We start from the raw sequence: 11,110 nt of genomic DNA on the forward strand, positions 1-11,110 counted from the left end.
ACCCCGCCGCCTCACAATGTCGTAAAGATGGTATACTGAAGATCTGCTCCAGCGGCGTATGTGGACCATGATGGCCATGAGAAGTGACACGCGGACCAGCCAGTTCGCTAAATTACGGCCCGACCGTTTAATGTGCCTCCGCCAAAACGAGCCGCATGCCCAACTCCCACTGGGTTGGACCAAACGTGCTATGACTGAGCAGTGATTGCCTGTCTGTCACGCTTTCACACAATCAGTGTGCATGTGATACATACTGATGGGAACACGCTTACAGCATGTTCAGCTGCTGGGGGGGAGAAGGAGGAGATTTACCATGTCCTTTACATGATGACAGCCGTGGACTTTGTGTAAAATTGGACACTGTTTATAATATCTGTCTATGCCACACTGTACCTTAGGCCCATAGTACAGCAAAAGCTTATGCTGCAGAATAGAAATATCATATAATGTATACACACAAACGCAAACACACTCTCTCTCTCTCTCTCTCTTTGCCTCTGTCTCTTCCACTCCCCAAAACATTCACATTGCACCCGGGTGGGTAAATCAACATATCTGGACAGTCTATAGTGCCGGCCTCTCAGTGTTTGCCTGAATAATTGCTCTCATCTTCAGCGGGCACAACTCCCATCAGGTTAAACAAACACACGCACGAGCACGGACACAGTACACGTCCACGTCCACATTTCGCCACACAAGCCAGTGAGCAGCACTTTGTGTGTCTGCAGATCTCCTCTCTAAGTGGCCAATTCCTGTCAATCACCGGGCCGACACAAGCAATTTTAGATCCTAATCGCGCTCATTGGAAGTAATGAAATTGAAGGGGCCAGGTGGACCGGGCTAAAACAAACACGGCTCGCACGGCCGATGACGGAGAGCAGGCTGCACTTGAGGGATGGGGTGCTGTGGTAGCAGTTGAATGGGCCTCGCTGGAGCGTGAGGGGTTAAACACTAAATAAGAGTTCTAAATATATTCCACAAGGGCCACCGGAGAGGAGGGCAACACAAAACAAGCAGAAAATAGAAAGCGCTTAGAGAGGTGATTATTCCACCAAGGCTGCACAATTCTTTAATCTGTTTTTTTCAACAAGATAGAACAAGAAATATGTTTGTTTTTTTCTCCCCCTCCTGCATCTGGATGGGAATCTGCATCAGAACACGCACAGAGACTGTGAGAGACTGGGTACACCCTGGACAGATAGCCACAGATATCTGTTGTTTCGGACATTTCGGTGAAATTTCCGGGAAAATGTCTAAGTGAGCACACTGAAGCCACTGGCCTCATAGATTAAAAAAAGAACTTCACCATTACTCATCGTTGCACTGCTGTGAAATGGTTGGACTGACAGTTAGGGGAAAACGGACCAAAATTGATGTTAGTGAACCAGATTTGTCCTCTTTTCAATTGCCAACATTCTTCTTCCTTGTCACAACCTGCGGCCTACTCTACCCACAATGCAACTCAAGTGCACGCAGTTGTGTCACAGATTTGAGTGCGTTGCGCTTGTGGCGACTAATGTTGCCTCGAGCTTCTAGGCTCAAGCAGAGATGAGGAGAGACCTGAGAGGGTCGAGTAAACTCACTTCTTTCTTCCATTTTTAAACTTGTGGTCTTCAATGCTGCTCATCTGACGTTATTTGAGGTATATAGCCAAACTCTGTAACACCCTTAAACACCGCTAATGTGTAAAATCAGCCGGGGTTCCCTTTAAGCTTGTCACGTTTTCCACATTCAGAGAAAATTGTTAAAATGAACTATCTTGTTCCTTGGCGCAAAACCTAGAATTACAGAAAATGTCCCTGAAATCACCTCCTGGGTACACGAGAAAAACACCTCACCCTTCTTTCTGACCTCCCTCAATTTTCTCTTTGTTTTTCTTTCATCCTTCTATTCGGCCGCAGTCCAGTCAGAAGACAATCAATCCCTGAGGGGCCAAACCCGCTTGTGTCTGATCCATAAACAACCGATAGTAATGCAATCGGATCTGGCACTCCATCTTATCTTCACCTATCTTAACACCTCTCTACCACTTCCTCCACCCCCCCCCCCCCCCAACCCCCCCCCCCCGCACTGATTTTGTGTCACAGCTCTGAAATGAGACTGTCGCCTTCAGTATAACTGCAGACAGCGAAGAACAGAGGGCGCGAATAAGATTCCCCCCCCCCCCCCCCCCCCCCCCTCATCCACGGACATCTTTTCCTGTCTGTTCATTTGGGAAAATCCCCTTATTGCTTTGTATAATTCTCGTCTATTTACGACCTCACCCTGCTCGTATTTCTGGAGGGCAGCCTGATAATCACGCTGTTTGGCTGGTTTGAATATGGCTGTTATGTGGTTGCATTGTATCAAGCAACAGGAGAGCAAATATTGAACCAAAACAAATGCAGAGAGTGGGCTGTACATCTGTTGGATGGCCTGTACGGAAAAATATACTCGAGAACCAGATATATCAGAGAAGAGACGCCTGTCAGTGTCATTAGAGTGTGAGTGGGCTGCCTCAGACAAATGTTATGTGCAAGAGTTGCTGACTACAAATGAACCATATCTGATTCCGTTTGTTTTGAATTATTAAACATTTCAGAGAAAAACAAGTTGACGCTTCACTATTAATCATTAGTACAGCAAAATACACTTCTACACGAGCTTACCTTCTGCAGCCGCCAAAAGAAAGGGAAGAAATAGATGATTTTATTCTGTGTTTACTCTATTCAATCTGATTGCTCTCCCAGTTTGTCTTGGATGACAGATACAGACGAGGCGTATCTGTTATGAAGCCTTGCCGAACCTGGGGATTATATAATGAAAGGTGATTATCCAGCTAAATGTGTCTGGATTAGAGCTGTAGCTGGCTGCCACTGTCCTCAAGAACGAAAAGGGCAATGGCATCGTCTTACTGCTGTGGAGGAAGCTGGATTAATTTATATTTCATATCGAGCTGTTTTGCTTTGGATGACACGAGATTCAAGATATAAACATTTTATTGAGCAACAAGTGGATCCATCACAAACAAACATTGTCAAAGTAAATTTCAAATTGCAGTCAATATTTCAAATAAAAGAGGACAAAGTAATGGAACTTTTAATGAAAAGAGTCAGACACTGCACCACAGGCACAAAAATGACAAAGAGGGAAAAAAGGGAAAACTTTTACTCCTGTCTGGCCAAACAATGAACACAAAGAATAACGCACATCAAGTCATACTGTAGCTTAGGTTTTTAACTCCTCCTATAAATCCTGATGAGTTGGTTATGACTGATCACCAATGTTAAAGCCTGGCCAGCGTCTAGGCTCTCTTCTGCTGGAGGGAATACCAGCAAGGGAATGGAACCAATGGTCCTCATGCAAGAACATTTTGCATTCAAAATCTGTGTATCCAATTCACCAACCTCGAACGGCACAAATTCGTCATAAAGATGTGAAACACCCGCTCATGAGGAGGTGCTTTTTTCCTGATATTTGATCATTAGCATAATCAATACCCCCAATATTGTCATATAAGGCCGGCTGTTCTGCGCTTTTACATTTTTAAAGTACACCTGTGGATCAATCAATCAATCAAGGGGGCGGTCACTGAGAACGACCAAAATGTATAAGCTGCTATGACAAAATATGCCAATTAAAATTCTACAATCTAAAAACTCTCAGTGAATTGGCAAGACATGATGATGATGATAAATCGGTGAACAGAATATTAATTTAGCATAATATTTCCCCAATAATGCAAACTACATATTTAGCATTACACAAATTGACCTACATATTGTTTTGATCAAGATGTTATATAATTTTTGTGGAATGAAATTGATTTCAATATCACATGAAAAATGCAAATTAGTTCACAATTCCGTTAAAAGAGTTTGTCTGAGCAGTCGTGAGCTTGTCTGATTCCTACAAAGGTTCTGGTTTGGGGCTTCACACCAAAACAACCATGCTGCCTTTGGTGAAAATTTGTATAAAATAATACATTAAAAAAAAATCCACATTATGTAATGTTGCAGCCGTTGCCAAACATGGCATCTTTGGAGGATCACTGGCTATTGAGTGAAATGTCGAAGCAAGCGGATGAAGACTGCCTTGTATATATCATCAGTGAATGTGAGAAAATGGGGGCTACACAAGCAACCGAAGAGAACATAAGGCCACGATGGAAGAGGTTCAAGAGGTTAATTAACTAATAGTCCATTAAAGCCGTAAGTGACAAGTCCTCATACTGATGCATGTGGGGTGTTAACCGTCGCCAGTATAATGATAATGGATTCACTTTTCGAGGTTTAAACTAGGACACTTTGTAAAGCTGTCTCTGTGTGTGTGTGTGTGTGTGTGTGTGTGTGTGTGTGTGTGTGTGGGTGTGTGTGGGCGCTGCACATATACATAAATTCAGTGACAATCCTCTCCTCTTTGTACTGTCCATCCCTCCATCACAGAGCGTATCCTCGCTGACAGAGTTCACCGATTGACTGCTGTTTGTTAGTTAAGTCAGGCAAAGGATTTAGAGGGATTTCAGGTCCCTGGGGCTGTCTCCTATTCAACACCTCTCTGTTTATTGACTGCCGACTTGTCCCAAACATGCTCACTATTCTTGGTGAAAGAAAGTCCATAAGTTTAACCCGTCAACAAGGTCAGAACCGTCTTCTTCCTTTTGGCCCACTCTATGTCATAAACTGTAAATCATCCACACAAGCCTCAGCGTGGGTACCAACACGCTGGTCTTTGACTATCAAAGAGCATAAAAACTCTCTTGTTCTTCTCCTTTGGCAGTTTCCCTTTGCTCTGTAAGTCATGTATGTCTTCAGTCATCAGTATCTGGAGTTTGCTTCCAGAGAACAGACCTGCAAAAAAGTGAAAAACATGATGTAATTTTACAGTTGCATGAACAGCAGATCTACCGAAGCAACTTTACACTAATCAGGTAAATGGTAGTCCACCCAGTAGAGCCAAAAAACATTGTTGTGCTCAGGAGAAAAAGAAAAACTGCAGGTAAGGCATTTCTAATATTTCCCTCTCTCTGTCCCTGTTCTTTGCCCAGCGAGGCAGTGCTGCAGCTGGGAAACAGTTTAAGAACCTACTCCCCTGTGCGATCAGCCCCTCGCCACGCTCAAATACGCTTACTGCGACCAATCAAAGCCCTTATTTGGCGCTTTGCTTTTTTCTTTTTCTTTTTTGGAAAAGGTGGAAACTTATTTCGCCCCTTACCTCCACAGAAAAAAAGGATGTGCAATAATGTTGTCACATTTCACGCGCCAGTCAGCTCCCAATGGAGTGTAGACCTCTGCGTTGTCGACTTGAGGGGAAATCAACATTTGTTGCTGGATTGGCTCGAATTGGCTTGAGGCAGTGCAGCAGTTTTGAGCAGCGTGATACCAAATCTTGGAAATGCTACTATTAAGGCCATATGGCGTGCAGATGCAGTCATGTAAGGACATTTTTTTAAATCCTGAAATTACATTTATACCCTATTTTTTGCCAGTGATGTTTTGAGGCAAATATGATAAAGCAAAGAATTTAATACTGGAGACATGTGCATCATCAGGGGTTAAAATTCCAATCAACTTTTTACATGTTTAGAAAAGCTTTGTATTTAAAAAATTTTAATTTATTTTTAAATTTAAAAAATTGGACACTGTCCTCCACCAAAACACGACCACATGGCCCATTCATTCAAGCAGCTTATTACGACTTACGTGGTCATTGTGTGCACGGCTGCTAGAGGTCAGCGGATTGACAGACGTAGACCTAGTAAGTCTGTGGAGTTTGTGTATTTCAATGGATTTGCTTACATTCTGTAATTGAGTAATCTTACTGATTCTCTGCAATGTCACCCTAACCATAACCCTTACCTTTACAAGCTCATCAACCGTGCGTTGGTAAATCAAATAAAACCCCACAAACCAATACTTTAGTCAAATTATTTATGAGTTTTAAAAGTATTAACTTCACTGAACTACCTAACACGGCTCTGTTCGCAGTGGTGGACTTGTTGAAAAATTGTCATGTGTAAAAAGGTTTCATGTTTGAAAAAACAAATACATCTGTGAATAAAAGGTATCAACAGTGCGGTTAGACACAGGTATAAAGCAAAAACATTCTCTGTGATGCTGAAATTACAACAGATTTTTACATTGTTTTTTTACACCTGTTTTTCTGGTCGGACAATCTATAATAAAACTGCCATCAGAGAGCAGATGGTGTAGCAGATTTGAAGATGGACGACAGAGAGGACTCTCCTGTAACCCAGGAGGGTTGTAACATCATGTTACAAGCTCAAACCCTCATTGACCCTAAATCCTGCATGTGTGGTTGGCTTAAGGCCACATATTGGTAAATTATGGTATTGGTAAATATTAATACCAAAAAAACACATTATGCTTCACTCCTCAAGTCACTTTTTAAATTTATATTAAATGAAAACCATGAGCATTCGTTTCTTTTGCATCAACAGAGTGTTCTGAGTTGCCCTAATAAAACCATAAAAAGTAAAATCAGGCTTTTGTCACCACAGGCAGATATGGAACAAACGAATGCAGTTTATGGCTCAGGGGCAGCGGTGCTCCAGGAGGTAGAGAAGGTTACGGAAACTAATTACAGGGTTGGTCATTGTGTCATTGTGTCCTTGGGCAAGACTCCGGATCCCAACTTGCTTGTTGTGTTTAGTTCAGCACATTGTGTGATAGCTCACTTCTATGAGTGGGTGTGTGGATTTGTTTTGAAGGAAATGTAATGCTCACCGGATCCTGCTTTCTATTAACATAATGAGGAAATGTTGTAAATAAATGATGCAAATCACCAAAATGCTGACACTGAGCTGCCGCTGATGCATCTAATATATCTGATTTGTTTTTTCGCCTCAAAAAATATCTGGTCTTTCAGTGTGTTTATAGTGACTATAACATGTGTGCTGACATTTAACTGAAACAAATAATCTTTCCCAGAGACGGGAGTCAGGATTTGAACCTCGGTCTCCGGTGACAAAGTCCAATTCCCTTTGTAAACCCACAGCACATAAATGAAGTGCTCCACTGACTCAAAAAATCGGAATCAACTGAGCAATTGCATTTGCAACCAGAACGTAGAAACCATTTTAGTAATATGTGAAGGTAATTTGCAGACTTGGTTTTCTTTATGGTATATATATAGCTGCACCGTTATGGTAAACGGAAAATGATATCACTGTATTTATAAAGCGCTTTTTCTAGTCCCGTCGACCGCTCAAAGTGCTTTACAGTACAAGTCACATTCACATTCATACAGCGCTGCTTTTGCTTTTTCTGTCACATTCAAACACCACAGCCGCCCACAATTTGTTGATATGTATTTGGGCCTTGGAATTATCCTCATTAGCTTTGCTGTGATAAATTGAAAGTGTTGTGTGTTTTTAAATACACGCATGTGCTGTTTACATGTAAGCGAGATGTTACCTTAAGAGAGACGGGCTAATGGAGGGGTCTCACGGTTAATGGCGCGTTCACTTATTGGTGACTGATAAAGTCGTATCAGGACCTAATTGCCTGCACTGTTGCCTCATTAAGCACAGCATGACGTCCCGCCACGAGAAATTGGCTTCACACCCTGCTACGATCACTCCACTTTCAGTGCGTCACAGTTTTACGTGCATGTGCTTTGCTCTTCCTTCTCGTGCCATGGTGTACATTTATACTCCTCCCAGGCGCCCCTTTCTCTTATGTTGTGATGTACTATGTTATGTTATGTTATGAAAAGAACCCTTTTTTTTTCTCTCTTCTTATTTCCAACTCTTCAACAGTTTCACTTCCTCTGCCTTTTTTCACTTCTGTCACCTTCACACTCACGATCTGGAGAGATTGACCCGTCTCCCCCCTTCCCCTCTCCATCCAGGCACCTCTCCATTTTGCATACGCCCAAGGGCCAATGTTTCCCTCCCTCCAGCAATACTCCATCTTAAACTCTCCACCTCTTTTATGTATGGGAATATGCTGATGGTGCAGACCCCGGTAAGGATGTAATCTTTTATTTTCTGGTTACAGAGTGAAAAATAGAAATCTAAATGGTGAAAGGGGAAAGAGTGAAAGAGCACACACAATTAATCACTGGGCTGTCATTTGTCCCAAAAAGCAAAAGCCATTCATCAAAACGAGCAGAGGAAAAATATGGAAAGGGTGAACAAGGTAGCGGGAACGAGTGCAGAGAGGGAACTATCACAGGATCTGTGCAGGGTTTAATTAGGTCAGTGGAAAATAATGTGGCTGTGTTAATGCTGATCTTTGCCGTGGAGTTGGAACAGCGAGCTGGTTGGAGATCGGGGTCAGCAGGAGACTAATTCAATCTCATGTGAGAGAAAAACAAGTAATAAGGTATAACTTCAAACCCCCAGAGCAGCAGACTCTGTACACTTTAAATTCAGTCGCATGTTTCTAACAGAAACCAATTGAGTCTGAAACATCACCTAAATGCCAGGGGGACTCGTGCACCTAAACCCCTCCCAAAAAATAGCAAGAGGAGAAGTAGAAAATAAACCCCAAAAAAAGAAACAACACATTTAACCTGAGGGAATGTCATTCTTACAATCTGTCATTTTATTTGACAGGGGTCTTTCTTTCTTTTGCGTTGCTGGCTCAGCCTGTCAAAAAATATTAGAAAAATGAAAAATCTTTCAGTGACATTGTGTATGAATTTTGCTTCTTTTTTTTTTTAATCCCACATCTGTTCTTTTTGTGCGCGCCCCTGCTTGTCAGAGTTAAGGACAAATCACACGTAGGGTTAATGGAATCCGTCTGTGTCATTACATCCCTCAGGGGGAGAAAGAAAGGGAAAGAAAGACTGATAGAATGAGGGAGAGGTGGAAGTGGAAGGGGAAGTTGGTGGTGGATGATAGCCACGATGGGCAGAGCGGAGACAGAAAGGGATGGAAAGAGAGGCAACCGCCTCTGGTGTGAGACCAGGAGCTATGCGGGGCTTAACTTGGGGACGTGACACACGGTGAAAAGAATAATGCACCTTGACAGAACAGCCCTCTCTGTCAACACGACCAATGGCCTATAGGCCTTTTTTCATCATCTTATTCTCCTGACAGGATTTACGACAAAAGAAGGACCTGCATCACCTGTTGCGTAGCCTAACTAAAACAAGGAAGAGAAATGCTTTCTCCCAGTATCGTCTTCTAAAAATGTTTGCTGCTTTGGACAGTACTGCAGGCCAGATTGCTGGCTTTGAGTTAGCCATGATGCTAATGCTGCCGCTAGTTAACCCTAGGAGCCTGCGAATGAAGCAGGGGCCGTGTAGCGTTGGAGGGAAGCCCAGAACATTAAGAAATAAGTCTTCATGTTTGTGCAAAGCAATAATGTTGCTCAAACTATGCTATATAGGCCACAATGCAATGCACATGGCCATGATAACTTTGCCGGATGCAGTGTCACATTGTGTGGACTTCAATTCACCTCTTCAGTGTACTTATTTCTTCTCCTCAGTTATCTCCAAAGTGGTGCTGACAACTTCCTCAGGAGCTCTGAGGAAAAGTACCTGCGTCCTTACAAAAAATACCACAACTGCTAGGAGTTGTCTGTTGCCTCCTCAAGGTTGAACTTTAGATTGATAGTTTTTCCACTCACTGACTGAGTTCAGTGGCTTCACAGCTTTTGGCCACAAGTGCAACTTTTACACTTTCCTTGCAGTGAGTCCATCACAGATTTGAATGAAAAAAATAATATGATTCTTAAAAGTCAATAAGTTATCAACTCTGTATTTGGCCGTTGGAAATTGAGTGATATTACAAATTATTTTCTATTAAACCAATTAAATAACTAGTGGCACAATTGGCTGGAACCAAATGTTCATGCCCCGTGGAGAAGAGTAATGTAGGGGGGCAGTGTTACAACAGAAAAATAAAAGCTCCAGACCTGTATCTGTATGGTTTTATGTATTGGTTAGTTGGGTAACTGCATGAATAAACATGAATAAACTGTACACCTACCTGTACACCAATTCTGTTTTATTTATAGTTTATTTAACCTTGAAGGTCCCATTGAGATGCAGGATCTCTTCTGCAAGGGAGTCCTGGACAAGATGGGCAGCGATGAAATAAAACAGTTTCATATATAAATACAAGCAGAAACAGAAAATACAATAAAATCATAAAAACACAGCAAACAGACTAAAGACACAGAACAGACACAGGGACATACAGTTAAAATTAGATATGGACAATAAAAAGCAAATGTTTAAAGCAAGTATTATGTTTGCTTGCCCAGTGAAGCTTTTGCAATAAAAATGTGTTTTCCATTGAACCATTTCATATAATTTCCAGTTATTTGTACAGGCGGTTGAACCAGTTACAATCACAGATATTAAATATATTTTATCTATAGTTAATTCAAGTTCATCTTTTAAAAAAAACAAAAACTGACTCTCTCACAACACACACATACCAAGCACTGCATTTCTATAAAAAAGAAAAAAAAGGCTGAGTAGTAACTGGGGCATTCAAGAAATGTCGGCATATACTTTCAAGGGCGAGTGTGGGAAATGATGAGCAGTCCATTTGATCTTTAGAAGATGCTATTCATGCAATTTCCTGTCCCGTGTGGTGCCAAATGTTGAAAGATACAGCATGTGCCAGTGCTACAGTATGTAAATAGAGGTTTACTGACTCTCCGAGCTAATGGCTGGCTGAGAGTCAAGGGAGGTTGTGGTCGTAGACTTAATGGAAAAACCAGCGCTGCTTTGTGCAGTCGTAATGGGAGGAGATTATCTTGCCATGCAGACAGACTGGATGAATGCTCCTCCACAAATTGCTCGTACCCTCTCCCTCCATCGCTCCCAACTCCCCCGATCTCATTCTACATGTTTATTATGTATATTATACACATAAGTTGCGTCGATGCTTTAATCATCGTAAATCAAGTCGAAGGTCCGGGGGAACGTATAGCTGACAGTTAAGGATGAAATTTTTTGGGTTGGTCATTTCTTTTTCTTTCAGACCTACTTTTGAGGACGTCTTTTTACATTTTTCTTTCGCAACCGACGCATTGTCTCTAAATAACATTTTGATTATCTATCTATCTTTCTATTCCGCCTCACTTTTGGTCTGATTCTTCTACCATTTTCTTTCTTTTTTCTCCGGCCGCTGACTATTCTTTGC

The sequence above is a fragment of the Scophthalmus maximus genome, chromosome 8 (assembly GCF_022379125.1).
Source record: "Scophthalmus maximus strain ysfricsl-2021 chromosome 8, ASM2237912v1, whole genome shotgun sequence".
Taxonomy (NCBI): Eukaryota; Metazoa; Chordata; class Actinopteri; order Pleuronectiformes; family Scophthalmidae; genus Scophthalmus; species Scophthalmus maximus.